The sequence below is a fragment of the Lepidochelys olivacea genome (genome assembly GCF_965140295.1).
Source record: "Lepidochelys olivacea isolate rLepOli2 genome assembly, chromosome: 14".
NCBI lineage: Eukaryota > Metazoa > Chordata > Testudines > Cheloniidae > Lepidochelys > Lepidochelys olivacea.
This window is the reverse complement of record NC_140424.1, coordinates 28,103,982-28,117,878: the sequence shown is the minus strand read 5'-3', so window position 1 is coordinate 28,117,878 and position 13,897 is coordinate 28,103,982. Positions and strand designations below refer to the sequence as shown.

The following is a 13,897-nucleotide window of genomic DNA, read 5'->3' as shown; positions in this document are numbered from 1 at the left end:
CCAAAAAAGGTGGGTGACATTGAGAAGAATTCATTAAATATTTCAGAGTCAATGAATCTGCCTTTTCCCTCCAAAAAAGTTTAGTGCAAAAAATGTCACTCAGATCTAGTGCTAAATCTTGCCTCCGGCGGCCTTGGATCTGCATTTTTAAAGGCCCCTGGTAACACGATATCCTAACCATGTCAGACATGAGAATATCCCTTTAAGAGATATAGGGGCCAAATGGGAAGGTGTGAGAAAATCCTCTTTCTACTAATCACAGGTCACAGGCAAGTGTTAGATGTCTTAGAATGTGCAAAGAAATTCTCCCTCCTGTACACTCAGCACTCCATGAAAGGACCCCAGGCTCCATTCACATCCCAAACAAGCCCTTTCCCTATTTTCTTACAGAAACAGACAGAAACAGAGAGGCAGAAGATTTTATCTGAATTTCAGAAACTGCGGCAGTTCCTGGAGGAAAAAGAGCGACTCCTGCTGGCTGAGCTGGAAAAACAGGACAAGGAGATTGTGAAGATACAGAATGAAAATGTTACTAAACTCTCTGAGGAGATTTCCCATCTCAGTGAGCTGATCAGTGAGATGGAGGGGAAGTATCTGAAGCCAGTAAGCAAATTCCTGCAGGTGAGACAGAGTAAGAAATACCCCAGATCCCACCACAGGGACAGGACCATTCCCAAATTGTGGGCACTGGAGTCCAGCTGTCAGTGAATTCCTGAAATGTGCATTACAATTTTTCTATGACGAATTAGAGATATATAGATATGAGAGATGGAAAAGCCCCATTAGCTGAGATAATCCATGGTTCTGGGGCCAGACCAGAGCTTCTTTTTTCAAGATTTGCAAAATCCCTTCCCTGCAATCCTCAGTGTGTTTCAAGTGGGTCTCAGATTATTTTTCTCTCTTTTTCCCCTCTAGGATGTCAGAAGTACCTTGAGCAGGTACATGGCTCTTTCTCACTCCCACACACACTTCACATGCTGGGAAAGGACTTGGAAGCCATGTTAACCCCGCTTCTCTCCAGGGCTACAAGGCAAAATGTGTGGGGCAGGTTCACATTTTGGATACAAATCTCTTTAATGAATTTAATCCTGATGTTCTCACTGTCTTTCTGTCTGGAATAGCTCACAACTGTGAATGCCAAATTCAGGTCAGATGCCAGAAAACAGGGCAGACACCCTAAACTGGTGGTATATTCTATAATTAGATTTCACCAAACCAGTAACGAACATGCACTCCTGGATCTCTGTATCAGTCTTACCATGGAGTCAAAGACAGTCCCCTTAGGATCTCCAGCCCTTCTTGGCACCCAGACAAACTGGGCTTTGTGATATTGGTCACTATACCAAATATCACATCACATTAGGTTACTCCCAACCACAAACGGTCAGTTACTTACCCTGGTCAAATTTGTACTCTGGATCTCACCAAAGACAAAGCTGAAGTAAATTCACTAGTAAACTAAAGATTTATTAGCTAAGAAAAAGAACTGAGACTTATTGAGAGGTTTAAGCAGGTAAAATACATTAACAGGTGAGTCAAAGTTTATAATTCCAAGATGATAGCAGAGATGTAGTAGTCTGCTAGTTTTCCAAAAGTCTCTCAGGGATACCCAAAATCACTTTGGGGACCTCCTTCCACTCACTCAGTATTCTACCCTCTTCGAATCTAAAACAGTTCAGAGATACAGGATCATTCCCTGGAATCAGTATTTACGGCTTCTTTCCACAAAAAGCAATCATCCAAGTGTTTTCATCACAGCATGCATTTTTCCTTTGTTGACTAAATGCAGACTGAGCCTGAAGATTTCCATTGTCGAATGCAATGACCCATGCTTTGAAGTCAGCATGCTTCTTCATTTCCTGTTCCAAGGCTCCAATCCTGTCTGATGGGCAATTAAATCACAGAGATATTACATTATGTATGTCCCTGTACTTAATTGACCTAGATCAAACGTGTGTGTTAGCATCAAGATGAGAATTTACTTGATGTGTAAAGTTCATGAGAACTAATGGATTGTTACATGCTATTACCTAACAATATGCATTATGTATGAGATAGCAGAGAACAGGTTACAGATGAGAAGGCAATATCATTCACATTTCCTTTGAACTAGATTAATACTCAAATGAATTAGTACACTTAACATTTCTTTGATATTCACACAGAAGTGAATTGGCCTATGGCTTTGACCTGAGCTGGCCTGGTGGTGTCACACTGACCTTTTTTAGAGAAGACTCTGGAATTATCCATTCAGGGGGAAAGATTAACCTAAAGTATTTCTTAGAGATGTCACACAAACAACAGCCCCCCAAACAGTTAAAAACACAGAACATAGGGAATACTTATAGGATGGGGGACTCTAATGTGGGAAGCAGTTACTCTGAAAAAGATTTGCGGATCATGGTGGATAATCAGCTGAACATGAGCGCCCAGTGTAATGCTGTGGCTAATTGGGCTAATCTTATCCTTAGCTGTCTAAACAAAGGAACATCAAGCAAGAGTAAGTAGGTTATATTACCTTTGTATTTAGCATTGGTGCAACCACTACTGGAATACTGTGTCCAGTTCTGGTGTACTCAATTCACGAAGGGTGTTGATAAACTGGAAAGGGTTCAGAGAAGAGCCATGAGAATGATTAAAAGATTGGAAAACATACCTTATAGTGAGAGACTTGAGCAGCTCAATCTATTTAACTCAAAGAGAAAGTGAAGGGGTCACACCTTATCATGCAAGAGAATGTGATCTACCTACCTGATCACAAAAAAGAATCTGCTTAAGGAGCTGATAAGCCTACCTATAGTATATAGGAAAAGCATCTGCAATATCTTGGGAGACTAATCTGAGAGACATACAGTCACATTCCAGGGTGCAGTCCAGACCAGAGAAGGGTTGTGTCACTGCCTGCCCTGCAGCCTTGGGTCCCTCACAATGCTTTGCTGTTGTAGCTCCCCCACTGGGCTGCTCTCAACTAGCCTACCAGCATGCAGGACACACCCTGAGTGTTTCTTTGTTGCTTCAGCCCTGGTCTAGTATCTCTGACCCCAACAGCCTCTCAGTAACATGCCAGCCACACTCCGGCTTCCACCAGCCTTGGTTACTACTTGCAGGGTGACCCTACCATATTCCCAGTCCTGAATTTTCCCCAAAACATGTGCTCTGCAATGTCCAACCCTCTCCTGAACAGTTCAGATATTAAGGTTCATTGCTCTTGTGCAAAGTAATTATTCAACAATTTGCTACTTTAACTGGAGTTGGCAAACAGTTCAGTTTAAACACAGCACTGGATTGGTCTAGATTAAAAAACAAACAAACAAACAAAACAAAAGATGATAGGATTTAAATTAGCTCACAGTATTTAAAGTAACTCACAGATAAGAGAGAAAATTAGAAGTGGTTTTAAGCAAATAGAAGTAAAAACATGCATCTAGAAGTCTAAAACAATCTAGCAAGTTTTGGTTCAAGGTTTTGTTCAAGAGGGACTTTCTCAGTCACAGTCTTCCAGGCAAGATTATGACTGTCCCTTTCCTTGGTCAGGATCTCTCCCAGAGGCCCAAAGATGTGTTGTTTTAGGTGAAAGAGAGACTGTGTGGGGTTTTCTGCCCCCCTCTTTTATGTGCAGTGTTGTTGTAGCCCAGGATATTAGAGAGACAAGGTGGATGCATGGACTTCTATTGGTGAGAGAGACAAGCTTTCAACCTTACATAGAGCTGTTCTTCAGCTTAAAAGCTTGACTCTCTCATGAACAGAAGTTGGTCCAATAAAAGATACTACCTCATCCACCTTGTCTCTCTCTCTCTTTTATAGTCCACGTGAACCTTTGAAATGAATAGGTACCTCGATGAAGAAAAGAAATTTGACAGTAAAGGGCTCTTTAGTTTAGCAGACAAAGGAATATGAAGATACAATGACTGGAAGTTGAAGCTGGGTAAATTCAAAAAACATAAGGCTCGTATTTTTAACAGTGAGGATAATTTACCAATGGAACACCTTACAAAGGTTTGTTGTGGATTCTTCATCACCAGAAATTTTAAAATCAAAATTGGATTATTTTTTTTTTGAAATATATGCCCTAGTTCAACCGCAGCTATTGGGCATGGGACAGGAATTAATTCAGGTGAGTCCCAGAGCTGCTTGTACAGGAGGTCAGATTAGACAATCACAGTGTTTCCTTTGGGCTTAAAAAAATCTATGAATTTATGAATTAATTTTAATTAAGTTGAAAAATTAAGTCCACATTATTCCATTGTTGAGATCATTTTATACAAAGACTGCAACACAGGGTCAATTTCTTAAAGGGCCCAGTTTGTAATTAAGTTTGATTTATAGGCTAATTAACAAATTTGTGAATTCTCAGAAAATTAATTCTTCCCTCGAAGACTAAGTGCTGTAAATGTGGGGAGGGTAATGTATGGTTTCTCAGACATAACAAAGAGGTGGAATTCTCTGATTGAAGTGCCAAACAGAACTCTGCCTGAACAATGATGTGACTACTAGTGTCTGTATAGTGGAGATAGCATTCCTGAAGAAAGATTATTACCCTGGTCCCTGTACATTGGGTAAAGGGTCCAGAGTAGAGTAAATGGGGTTCTAAGAACCTCTGATCCAGCTGTGGGAGGACTGCCCTGGTGCAGCCTCAGGTTGTCCTGAGAACGCCTTTGCAGACCCTGGTGTAGGGGGCAAGCCAGGGGCATGGCTATTGGTACTCCTAATAGCGCAGCACAAAATCTCACCCCAGTCAACATATAGCAGTAGAAATACTGCTTTTCTTGCAGAATGGACTATTTTCAATAGCCATTCTTTAGTCTTCTGGGTATTTTTGACGTCAGGTGATGTCTCTACTTATTGGCATTTGTTAACATCAAGCCATTTCTGTTTCTCCTGCTACGACAATTTGTCTTGCTATTCTCAGGGGTTGCTGGGTTGTGGCTATTATACCAGATTCAGCTGTGTCCCCGTCTTTACCAAGAAAGACTCAAAACCTCGTCTTCACACCCAGACTCCACACAGCGCTTAAAAAAAAAGAAAAAAAAAGAAAAAAAAAGAGGGAGACTGGTGTCAAAGTTTGACTCAGACTCACAATTTATCAGACCACTCTGTTTTATTAGCAAAGCTGCTCTGCTAATACATTTAGAAGTGAGCCCCCCGAGTGGGGCTTGTGTCTTTAAATTTATACAGTTTTTTGGAGAACAAGTTACAGAGAAGTTACAGACAAAAGAAGAAAAAGATTTTAGTCACCACCCTTCGAGATCCTTGAGACCAGTCACGTATCTTCAATTACCTGCCACCCTTAACAATCTCCTTTAACAGCTTCCAGTTAACTTAACTAATTGCCCTTCACACCTTCCATTCTGATGCCTGCTTCTTAGACGTGCTGGCTCTATCTTAATTGCTTCTCCATTCAATAACTAACTGTCCCTACGTGTGCTCCCTCAGATACTTTGTAACATGTTTTGGCATGCCCTCTCATATACAATGTATCCAGCATGTCCCCTTATACAATGTTATACTTCCACACTGGTTTAAAAAAACAGCACCCCAAGAAGCTCTTATTTTCAGTCTTTCACTTCTGACAAAGTGCAGTTTCTATAGCTGCTTCAGTACAATTACAGAAATCATTCCCACTCTTGAACCCTAATTTGCTGCCAGAAAATCAAGGTTGTTCTATGTACTCTGTATACTTCAGTTTAATGAACCCCACCCCACAAGATTACTGAGTGGTAGTGAGGAATGGGTTGTGGTGGATTTGCAAGAAAAGTCAGAGGCCTTAATGGGGTGTACCACCACAGTTTACCATTGTGGAAATATCCAAAAGAATTGAATAGCAAATGATAAGCTTTCTATAGTTTCTTGAACCATTCTGGAGAACATAATGGAGAATGATGTCCCTGTTACAAAATTGTACTGTTTGGTTTTGAAAACACATAGGAAGGATGTGAATTCTATAGTTTTTTAGAGCAGTGGTTTTCAACTTGTGATCTGTGGACCCCCGGGGGTCCACAGACTATGTCTAAGATTTCCAAAGGGGTTTGCACCTCCATGTGAATAGTTTTAGGGGTTCCGCAAATGAAAAAAGTTGAAAACTACCATTTTGGAGTAATTCTTACAGAATGCTTACATTTCTATAGACCCCTATTGGTTTAATATCTGTTAACTTTATGGGACTAACATAGGGTGGTTACCTCCAGGGACAACCCCTCATGGCCTCACGGTGGCCCTGCAAGAGGCCTCTTTTTCAATTTCCTTCTTCCAGACTCCCCCACTCACTCCAAGCATAAATAGCCCTTTGTGGGGCTAGTACCAAAGTCCCACAACCATAATCCCGAATTCCCCAGCACAGTCCAAACAGTACATTCAATCTCCAGCAGCCCATCAACAGCTCTGGCATCTCTGATCATGTTCTGGATCTCCAGTATAGCTCCATCCCTGACAGGTGTTTGTCCAACCTGTTCTTAAAAAACTTCCCATGATGGGGAGTCTACAAACTCCTTTGGAAGCCTATTCCAGAGCTTAAATGTCCTTATATTTAGAAAGTTTTTCATGCTATCTAACCTAAATCGCCCTTGCTGCAGATTAAGCCCATTACTTCTTGTCCTACCTTCAGTGGACATGGAGAACAGTTGATCACTGTCCTCTTTGTTTCAGAGTAACAGCCGTGTTAGTCTGTATTCGCAAAAAGAAAAGGAGTACTTGTGGCACCTTAGAGACTAACCAGTTTATTTGAGCATGAGCTTTCGTGAGCTACAGCTCACTTCATTTCCACGGTATGCATCCGATGAAGTGAGCTGTAGCTCACGAAAGCTCATGCTCAAATAAATTGGTTAGTCTCTAAGGTGCCACAAGTACTCCTTTTCTTTTTGTCCTCTTTGTAATGTCCCACCTCAGTCTTCCTTTCTCAAGACGAAATAGGCCCAGTTTTTTTAACATTTCCTCATAGGTTTTCTAAACCTTTTATCATTTTTGTTGCTCTCCTCTGAACTCTCTTCAATTTGTTCACATCCTTCCTAAATTGCAGAGTCCAGAATTGGACACAGTACTCCAGCTGAGGCCTCATCAGTGCTGAGTAGAGCGGGACAATTACCGCCCATATCTTACCTACGACACTCTTGATAATACATTGCAGAATGATATTAGCCTTTTTTGCAACTGCATCCCATTGTTGACTCATTCAACCTGTTATCCACTATAGCTCCCAGTTCCTTTTCAGCAGTACTACCATACAGTTTGTTATTCCCCATTTTGTATTTGTGGATTTAGTTTTTCCCTCCTAAGTAAAATACTTTGCATTTGTCTTTCTTGAATTTCAGATCCATTCTTTAATCTGTTAAGGTCATTTTGAATTCTAGTCCTGTCCTGCACAGTGCTTGTAATCCCTCCCAGGTGACATCCTCCACAGATTTTATAAGTACACTCTCCACTTCATTATCCAAGTCATTAATGAAAATATTGACTAGCATGGGACGTAGGACTGACCCCTCTGGGACTCCACTTGATACATCTCCCATTGTGACAGCCAGAGAGATAACTACTCTTTGAACTACTTTTTCAACCGGATGTATCCCTACCTTATAGTAATTTCATCTAGACCACATTTCCCTAGTTTGCTTATGAAAATGTCATGTGGAATGATGTCAGAGACTTTCCAGGTATCGAAGTTAGGCTGACTGGTCTATAATTCCCTGTGTCTTCTTTGTTGTCATTTTTTTTTAAAATAGATAATACACCTGCCCTTATCCAGTCCTCTGAGATCTCATCTGTCCTCTGAGAGTTCTTGAAGGTAATTGCTCATGGTTTCAAGATTGCTTCAGCTATTTCCCTAAGTACCCTAGGATGAATTTCATCAGGCCCTGCCAGCTTGAATACACTTATCTTAATATTCTTTAACTTGTTCTTTCCCTATTTGGGCTTGCATAACATGTACCCTGCAGAGGAAGATTGGGGCCTGCATAGTATAATCTATTTGCACTGCAATTTAGTGGCAGAGGCCCCAATCCTGCAAACACTCATGCACATAACTTTCTGCTTACGAGTGGGCTCATTGACTTCAATGGCATTTTTCATGTGCATAAAATTAAGCAAATGTGTGCCTGTTTGCAGGATCGGGACCAGAGTTTGTAGTAATTTATACACTGGCTCTAATGTGGCTTAGAATCCCCATTGTGAAGAAGGTTCCTGGAACAGTTGTAAAAGAGCTTCTTGTGGCACAGTTCCTGTGGGAGATCCAGTATTTAGTAGCGATATCTTTGGCAAGGGGGTTAAATCCCACTCTTCCTCCTGCATAAGGCTGGGAAAATTCAAAACTCCTCTTTGTAATTATTCTTGCATCAGGGAGAATGCTTCCCATACTTGTGTCCAAACCTAGGCCTTGAATCTAGAAGGTACTTGCACATATGATTGACTTAAAGCGTGTGAGTAGTCCCCTTGCATTTAGTGGGACTACTCTCATGATTAAAGTTAGGCATGAGTTTAAGAACTCCTATGAATCACAGCCCTAATGAACACTTGAGAACAGGCACAGCTCTCTGCACCAAATGAAAACAAACTACATTGACAAAGGGTGTTTCATGACTAACTTAAAAAAACAAAGCATTTTATTTGGAATTTATTAATTTGTTTTGTCTTTCAATAATTAAAGGGGACTGATTACCATTCAAAAAAAAAAATAACAGATTGGCTATTCACCTTTGAAAGATGGTATTTGTAGTGCTATAATAGCAGACAAGAACTTGGAAAATAATGAAGAAGCATAAAAATGCAAATTACTGCAGCTAATTGGCTGTGTCTTCTTACGCCTTCTGAATTATTAAATTATGATAGAGTAAATCTGCCACATTTAAATATATAGTGACGAACATAGTTGTGTTCTGCGCTGTAGAGCAAGACTTATAATATGCTACTATTTGTTCCCTAATTTGATGGTAAACTGTTCTTTTTCTTTGCATTTGCAAGATACTTGCAATGTTCTAAAAATTTACACGGTATATGGAACTCTGATCATGCAAAATGGCACCATTACATTTCCTATTTCTAGTCCTGATTAAAAAGAAATGATGCAATTATTACAATAATGCTAACAACAGCTTGTGCTGTTGGCCCTAACATTTAATCTGAATGTATTGAGTCTAATCCTGTAGACTCTGATGTATGTGACTATTTTACTCACATGAGTAATTCTGTTGACTTCAGTGGGGTTATTCAGATGCATAAATGATTGCAAGCTTGAGGCTGAGAAGGATAAAATTAAATAAATAGGCTTGGCTTGAATTATTTTTTTCTTTTAACTTCAACAGAATTTGCACAATAACCTTCCTAATAGCAATTCTCTAATTGTGATTTATATCCCATCCAAAATCTTCATATGAGGTACTCATAAAATGCTAAAAATATGACTTTGGGGCTGAAATTTCTCATGCTTAGTTTCAGCCCGGAAATGATTTTTTTTTTTTTTTAAGTTTGAACAGAATAGGTTTTCAGCTATTTTTGAGTTTTGTGATTGTGAAATAAGTTTTGTTATACTGATTGTGTGTTACATATATAACAGAAGTGCATGATGCTTTATGAAACAAATTAGGATGAAACCCCTATCCTGAGAAGCTTATAAGTCCCAAGCCTGCAAACATTTGTTTGCACATTGACCTGCGTGGAACTACTTAAAGTTATGTTCTTGTCTAAGTGTTTGCAGGATCGGGGCTTGTGTTATGGCGACAGTAGGAGATGGCAAACACAAATGATGACTGGCATGTGAGGTAGGGGGAACAAAGGTGAAAAAATAAGTTCATGTGGTAACTTGTTTTAATTTTTCTCGACATTTTGTACTCAGAATACTCACAAATCTAACACTGATTGACATGGCCCTCATCACTAGTATCTGAGCGCCTCAAAATTAATATATTTTATAGTCACAACAATGCAATGAGGTAGAGTGGTATTATCTCCATTTTACCAATGGAGAATTAAGGCCCAGGGTAGGTTAAGTGTCTTCCCCAAGATCACACAGAAAGTCAGTGGTTGAGCTGGGAAGTGAACCAATGTCTCCTGAGGTCACTGCACTACCTTGCTATCCAAGCAGCCTTGTTTGCACCATGGATGTGCATGGGATTCTCATGATATTTTCTAAGTTTAAAAAAACCCTGATTTTTTAAAAAAACATCAGCAACTCTAGCTGTCAGAGTCAAAGCCTAAGGGGCCACTAACTCATTCAGTCTGAATTGATCATAAACCTCCAACACCACTCAGAAACTGCACACTAAACCCAATAACTGGAATTAGAAAATATTAAAGTTCACAGGAGACAAAACTATTGTCTGCCACAGGCAGAGAACAGAGGGAGCATGGTGCACCAGTGCCCCAGGTCCCTGTAAATGTTAGGGAAATGATTAAATGAGATATTCCCAGATAATCCTGGCAAGCAACCCATGCCCCATATTGCAAAAAGAGAGGCAAAAATCAGCTAGTGTAACTGCCAATTTGATATGGGGGAAAATTCCTTCTCAGTCCACAAAAGGCAATCAGTTAGACCTTGTGCCTGTGAACAAGAACCAACCAGACAGCCAAGCATGTGAGAAATAATTATCCACCCCACCTCAGAGCCCTGGCCCACCCTGTGCAGTGTCCCATCTCCAGCTGTGGACATCCCTCATGCTTCAGAGAAAGGAAACAACCATCCCCTCCCTCCCTCCTTCAGTATACATTTGGGGGAAAATCCCTTCCTGACCCTCGCAGGTGACCTACTGAAGACCTGAAGCATGAGATTTAAGGAACATAAAACATGATCCAGAAGAGACCTTCAGGGCTGTTGAGCCCCGGTCACCCCCACCACAAGTAACCCAGTCATAAAGTCCCACTCAGACAAAAAATTGGAACTTATGGTAAACTCAAGAGTTTAGTGTGGAAGATGAGGATTGGCAGAAATATATTGAAAGACCGGGCTATTATTTTCTTGCAAATGAGATTATAGGATAGGACAAAAAGAAAGCAGATTTCCTCAATTTTGTGGCAGTAAAACCTACTCTCTCATAAAGAGTTTGTTAAAGCCTCAGAAACCAGGAGATAAAAGTTTAGGAGACCTGAAAAAGATCTTAACAGAGCACTACACAAAGCCAAACATTACTGTGGAACGTTTCAAGTTTCATAGTAGGATGAGAAGACAAGATGAAAGCATACCTGTGTATGTTGCAGAGCTGAAATGATTAATGGAATATTGTTCCTTCAGAAATGTCCTAGAGGATATGCTCTGGGACAGATTTGTTTGTGGTATAAGTATTCAAAGACAATTGCTGGTGGAGATGAATTTAATCTGTCCCAAAGCAGTAGAACTGGTAACAGCAATGGAAGCAAACAGTGAAAAATTTGCAAGATTTGCACTTACAATGCAGGGGAACTCAAACTGACTCAGTTAAATGGGGAGTCTCTGTAAATTGAAGGCTTTAAATCAAGATTTGAGGACTTTGGTTATTCAGCCAGAGGTTGTATGTCACTGAGGTTCTGTGGCCTATGATATCCAGGAGGTAAGGCTAGATGGTCAGGATGGTCCCTTCTGGCCTTAAAGTCTATGAGTATAAAAAAGGCAAAGCAAGCTGAAAGGGACTCAGGCTCCAAAGGGTGTTTCTGCTGTGGAGAAGCTCATTTTTAATCTGTTTGTAAATTTAAAAAGGCCTAGTAACTCAAGATTGCACATTTAGTCAGAAAATACAAAGGTGACTATCAAACAGTATCTCAAACTCAGGAGGGTAGACTCCAAATGTCCAGAGGAAAAGAACAAAAACAGAGGACTCTTTTCCTCAAGGGGGAGGAGGTACATACTATGTATTGTCTGAAAGGAAAGAAAGTCAGTCCTTATGAAGTAATGGTAGAGGTAAACAGTCAGTCAGTATCCCTTGGGGAGGGAGAGCTCAGTGGTTTGAGCAGTGGCCTGCTAAACCCAGGGTTCTGAGTTCAATCCTTGAGAGGGCCATTTAGGGATCTGGGCCAAAAATTGGGGATTGGTCCTGCTTTGAGCAGGGGGTTGGATTAGATGACCTCCTGTGGTCCCTTCCAACCCTGAGATTCTATGATTCTATGAGTACAAATGGAAATAAACAAAGGGACTTCAGCTAGTGTGATCAATGAATATACATATCAGCAGTGTAAAGCAGGACTGAGACCTCTAGTTAATGCAGGAGTGATCCTGCATACCTAAACCAGGAACCTGTCCTGGTGGTAGGTCCTGTGCTTGTCCCTGTAAAATATAAGAGCCAAAAGAAAAAGGTTACCAGCCCTAATAAACTAGGGAGAAAGTCAGAATCAGTTAGGCAAAGATTGCTTGCAAGAACTGAATCTGAACTGGGAGGAAATTTTCAAATGAGACCCTAACAAAACACCAGCATTCTAGGAAGTCTTGAATGTTCACCCGGCTATTTTAAAAGAAGGGTCAGAGGCTCTGGATAGAGTAAGAGTCAGGATTTATGTCCAGGATGGGGTCAAACCAAAATTACTTAAAGCAAAACCAGTTTCTTATGCCCTCAGAGAAAAGACAGACTGAGTTAGACAGGCTGGGGGAAAGGGAATCATGTCACCATCATTTCTGAATGTGCCACACCTATCACACCCAGGGTTAAACCAGAGAAGACCATCCACAACTGTGTGGATTATAAAGCCATGGTGAATCAGGTCTCCAGGTTAGACAATTACTCCATTCCAAGGACAGAGGAATTACTGGCAGTGTTAGGTGGGGGTTGAAAAATTTAGTAAGTTAGAAATGTTGCAGGCTTACCAGAAGATGAGGCTGAAGGAGGACTGTAAAAAAAAAAAAAAGAAAAGAAAGAAAAAGAAAAGAAAAAAAGTACCACTATAAAACACTCAAGGGATTATATCAGTACCATCAATTACCATATGAAATATTAGCAGTACCTGGAATTTTCCAGAGGGCTGTAAAAATTTGTTGAACCCACATGTTGTAGTGAGGATCGATGACATCCTCATCATAGTTGGAAGTGATGCTGAGCATCTGTCAACACCGGAGAAGGTGTTTCACAGATTGTAGGCAACAGGACTTCACTTAAAACAAAGTAAGTGCTTTTTTGTAAGACCGGAAGTGATGCACCTGGGTAATAGGATGGATTAGAAGGGATTCATGGAGCTCCAGTCGGTATGGAAGAGCACATTCATTGCTCTCCACAGCCTGCCATCCACTAATATGCATTTCCATCTGGCATCTAGGGCCCCCGACTGACCACCCCCAGTAAAGGAACAAGTACATGAAAATATCTGGAATGTAAGTAAATAAATATTTGACTGCTGTGAGCTTTGCAAGTGGCCAAAAGACAAGGAGAACGGGAGACCCGACTCTATCTCCCTCTCCCCTTCGAGCAAGATGGCTGATGTGGGCACGGCAGACACATCAGATATCAAAGCCATAGCACAGCTGACTTACTTCAATTGACTCCTCTCTGGAAGCGCTGACAGGATGCATGAATGAAACAGAAGGGTGAATATCAACGGTGGAAATTCAGGTACAAGGGCTCTCTGCCCAGGTGCAGAGAAGCCTGACAGACTAATCTTCTCTTAAATCAAAAGTGGCAGACATTGAGCAGAGGTCTTGCTGCAATGATTTGGGCATTATAGGAGTACCTGAAAGAGAGAGAAAGAATTTGTTTCCCATCTCCTTGCAGAAGTGCTCAGTCTGCCGGAGGATTTTAAATTTGATGTAGAGAGAGCACATAGGTCCCTCGCTCCTAAGCCCACCTCAAATGCCAAATCTCACACATAGATTGTCAATTTTCTCAGATTTACTGTAGAATAAAAATACTACAGCTAGTTTGTGGGGAAAAAAACTGTTTGGGGGAGACCATAAGAATGATTTTTCAAGATTGTGCAAAAGATGTGGTTGAACAGAGATCAGCCTTCAGAAGAGCAAGGGTAC

At 40.8% G+C, this 13,897-nt stretch overlaps 1 protein-coding gene and 1 long non-coding RNA gene across 2 annotated transcripts in view; both read right to left on the bottom strand.

Moving 5' to 3' along the window:
• LOC311531266 (C-type lectin domain family 2 member D-like) overlaps positions 1-13,897 on the bottom strand; it is a gene marked incomplete at both ends in the record, with an annotated part of 432,379 nt that overhangs the window by 128,007 nt on the left and 290,475 nt on the right.
• LOC311531279 lies at positions 1,055-13,519 on the bottom strand. Its single transcript, XR_014714173.1, has 3 exons — positions 13,409-13,519; positions 2,519-2,601; positions 1,055-1,882 (listed from the first exon to the last, which is right to left on the bottom strand). It is a non-coding gene; the product is annotated as an uncharacterized lncRNA (long non-coding RNA).